Here is a 4,608-nt window from a genome sequence, read left to right on the forward strand (position 1 = left end):
GGGTCGAGCAAAGGTTGGAGAAGCAGAATTGAGGAAACCTCTGAGAAAGTGATCCAGGCGATCAACGATATAGTGTTATTCCACTTCTGGGTATAGATCTAAAAGAATCGAAAGCAGAGACACAAAGAGCTCTTTGCGCACCCATGTTCATGGCAGCATTATTCACAAAGTCAAAAGATGGAAGCAACTCAAGTGCCTATCGACAAATAACTGGATAAACAAAATGTGGTATATACATAGAATGAAATATTATTCAGTCTTAAAAAAGAATAAAATTCTGATTGCGCTGCAGCATGTATAAATCTTGAAAACATTGTTAAGTGAAATAAGCCACACACAAAAGGGTAAATTTGCGTGGTATCACTCATAATGCTTGAGGAGGTCATTGAGAAGATGTGACCACCAGTTGGCCCATGAGCTGGAGGGGGCAATCAGAGGCTGGCTCCTCACCCCTCCCCTGTTCCATCCACTATTCCCAAAGCCAGAGTCATTTTCAAAGACGCAGCCTTGAGAGACCAATGTGTTGTTGAGACCACCCAACTGTGAACATGACTTAACCCCATCAAGGCCCCTGCATATATGATTATGATTCCTGTTGCCAGGGGGCGGAGATCTACCTGTCTTGTGGCCACAAAAGATGGGCCTCATAACTAAGTCCCCTCGCTTGTTAAACCTGCCACATTCATGGGTCTCTCCCTGCCCTTTGTATTCAGGACCAGTTTCAGATTTCACCAGGGAGGCTCCTGAGTTTGTGAAGAAGTACCTCAAATAGCCAAATTTATAGAGACAGAAAACAGGATGGTAGTTACCGGGGGCTAAGGGGAAGGGGGAATGCAGAGTTATCATTTAATGGGCATGGAATTTTGGTTTGGAATGATGACAAAATTCTGGAGATAAATGGTGGCAGTATTTGCACATCGTGAAAGTACCCAGTGCCATCAAACTGTGCGTTTAAAAATGGTTAAAATGGTAAATGTTACGTATATTTTTCAAGAACAACAAAAAACCAACTTTAAACCTATTAATTCAATGAGAAATAAACAACATAGTAACACTTGAAGTCTTACAGATGGTGCCTTTCCCACCTGGGCCGTTGACAGCTCCGATGCTGCTGAGGGTCTCACAAGATGTTTCAGGAACTTAACTCTCTCTACTTTTTAGTCTCCTCCTCCCTCAGAAAGACTCAGAACAGGCCTGGGGTGTGTAACAGTTACCAATCCTCATTCTGCATCTCCCTGCTTCCTCAAGAGCCTCAGCCCACTGAAAACATGATGTCTGCCTCCTTCTTTAGCCACATTTCTTGTTCCCTTTATCATGAGAAAAGCTGGAAAACCACATATCAATCAGTTCAAATAAATAGGCACCCAGAGCAGTCGCCAGCTCCCCAGTTCAGGATCCGAGTTTGAGCCAGGAAGAACTCACTTATGTAATAAATACGATAGATCGTATTATTCTGAAAGTAACTTTTTACTTTGTGTTTGTTCCTCTTATAGGTGCTAGTAGAAGGGAGTGGCCTGTCTTACTCAATTGTGTGTATTCATAGTCCCTAATACTGTGACAGACACATAGGAGTAGGCATTCAGCAAATTTGACCAGTTAAACTGGGGATATTCAAAGAATAAGCCAAATAAACATTTTTAGTAAGTACATGAATTAGTTACCTATTGCTGTGAAACAAATTACCCCAAACTTAGTGGTTTGAAACAATAAAAATTATATGTTACCTTTTATAATTTTGGTGGGTTGGAAATTCAGGCACAGCACGGGAGAGATGGCTTCAGGATGACTGGGGCCCCAAGTGGAAGACTCAGTGCCTGGGGGCTAGAATCATCAGAAGGCTCATTCATTCATATGCCTAGTGCTTAATGTTGGTGCCACAACATGTGGCTTCTCCATGTGGCCTGGGGTTCTTCTCAACAGGGTGGCTGGGTTGCAAGGTAAGCATCCTAAAAGACAGAAAGAGAAAGAGGCAGAAGCCATATATTGCCTTGAATGACCTGGCCTCAGAAGTCATGCAACATTTTTGCAACATTAAGAACAGTTTCAAGGTGAGCCTAGGTTCAAGAAAAGGGAATACAGACGCTAATGGAGATGGATCAGTGTCACTTTGTAGAAGGGCTTGTGAGATGGGTTATATATTAAATACCTTTGCCACAGGGCCTGCAATGTGTCAGGCACTGTGTTAGCCTTTTAAAAAGAATATTTAAGCTCTTTTAGATGATTGAATAGAAATCAACGATAGCAACTTTTTTTTTTTTTCTTTTTAGGCAAGGCAACTCTTGGTTGACCTCACAGATTGAAAGGACCTTGTCAGCTTACAATCCCTTATTTTTTCTTTTTTAATTTTTTTTTACGCCTACAGCACCTGGTCTTCCTAGGTGGTCTCCCATCCAAGTACTAACTAAGCCTGACCCTGTTGAGCTTCCGAGATCACACGGGATTGGGCTTGTGCAGGGTGTCATGGCCGTAGATCTTTTTTTGGTCTTTGTTCTTCTACTTCATGTTTTCATAAGTCTAAAACAGCAGATTATAATTGATCATCTTTTTCATGATTCAAGGCTGATTTACTTATTAACTTGTTTGTTGAACAAATATTTATTGAGCACCAACTGCCAGGCACTGAAGTTAGGTGCTGAGGAGAGAGGTGAGCAAAACATAAATGGTTTCTGACCACATGAAGTTTGCAGTTTGATTGGTGATGGAAGAAAGAATTCTGGCCATTGTTTAATGCATGTTCGGAGTCAATACAGAGTCAAACAGTAGAATCATGCATTGGTAAGTGCATAAGAGATTTTCGTGACGGCCACTCTTCTTTCTTGGTATGCCAAATGGTTGACTATTCTAATTTTAAACCTATCTAGGATATCAAAGAGAAAGTTACTGATGAGAAAGCCTCATTGCAATTTAAGCTCATTTTCCTCTTCTCTGGTTTTCTGAGAAGCCACAGAAATGGTCAGATCTCTCATTACAAAAACTTGGTGTATGTTCAGTAATTGTTATTGAGTCACTTATTAGCTCTTCCCTTTTCTGGCTAAATTTTCTCAGCTTTTAAAGTTTTCCTCATATGGAGTATTATCTATCCTGTAATTATCTTAATATTTGTCTTCTTTCTGCAGGCAATCTCGAGCTGTAAACTATTTTGAATAAAGCCAAGAAGCCAGGAGAGTGAAAGGATAACTTGTGGGCCTACAAATATCGTATTTCTGTGAGTACACACCGATAACCCGGCTTTTAATGGGACACTACATCGTTTCATATGTATCTTGAAGTGCACTGACTATTCTGTTTTTCTTCTTTGTGACGTGAGCTCCAACTCATGTTTATAATCTTGCTCTCATTTCTGCTTTGTTTTTAAATGTCCATATTCAACTCCACTGCTGGAATTAACACTTTAACGATTGAAATAGGCTCTGGGATCTTATTTTCTCATCTCGATAATTTAAATATTTTAGCATCCTTTTGACCTAGGATCGAATATTTGAATTTATTGTGTTTGGACAAACCAGTTTTAGACACCTTTGGACTTAGTTTCATTCATTCAGTATATATTTATTGAGCACCTACTATGTGCCAGGCAGTATGCAAATGCAAGGGGTCTAATGCCCAGCAAAAATAGGTACGGTCTCTACCTTCTCAGAATCTAGTGTCCGGTAGGGGAGCTAGACATTAAATGAATTGCAGAGCAAGGAAACGCTTGCTTAATAAGAGGCAGAACAGTGTGCTATTTATGGAAAGGTGTGTGGGTTGGGGCAGAGAACCTATTTTAGTTAAATGACCTTTTAATTTTCGAAATGTTTAAGATTTACAGAAAAATTGAGAAGATACCACAGAGCATTCATACATATCCAGCATGCAATTTTCCCTATTATTAACATCTTACACTGGTATGATACGTGTGTTACAATTAATATGCCACTACTGATATATCATCATGAACTAAAGTCCGTACTTTATTCGGGTTTCCTTGGTTCACACCTAATGTCCTTTTCTGTTCCAGGATTCTATCTAGAATATCAAATTTCCTTTAGTCATCATGTCTCTTAGGCTCCTCTAGGCTGTGATAGTTTTTCAGACTTTCCTTGTCTTTAATAATTTGGACAGTTTTGAGGAGGACTGGTCGGTGTAGAATATTCCTCATTTGGAATTTGTCTCATGATTTTTTCATGACTAGACTGGGGTTATGGGTTTTGGGGGGAAAAGGCCACAGAGGTAAAGTGCCACTGTCGTCACATCAAATCAAGGCTACATGCTTTGGAGATGCCTTACCACTGTTGACACTGACCTTGCTCACCTGCTCGAGGTTGTTTGTTAGCCACCTCCACTGTGAGCTCTGTCACTGAGCGCAGCCCACACCTGAGGAGAGGGGGATGTGCTCCACCGCCTCGAGGGCAGAGTTTCTCCATAAACTACTTGAAATTTTTCTGCATGACAGATTTGTCTTTTCTCTCCCGGAAAGTTTATTTTAATAACTAGCTTTGTAGTTCACTAGCCATATGACCTCTGGCAAGTCTTTTACCTTGATGAGTTTGTTTCCTTATCTTTAAAATCTGTCTTTTTCACATACATTTTTGAGCCATGGTCGGTGAAAATGCTTCGTGCTTTATGAAC

The sequence above is a fragment of the Pteropus medius genome, unplaced genomic scaffold (genome assembly GCF_902729225.1).
Source record: "Pteropus medius unplaced genomic scaffold, Ma_sr-lr_union100, whole genome shotgun sequence".
Lineage (NCBI taxonomy): Eukaryota > Metazoa > Chordata > Mammalia > Chiroptera > Pteropodidae > Pteropus > Pteropus medius.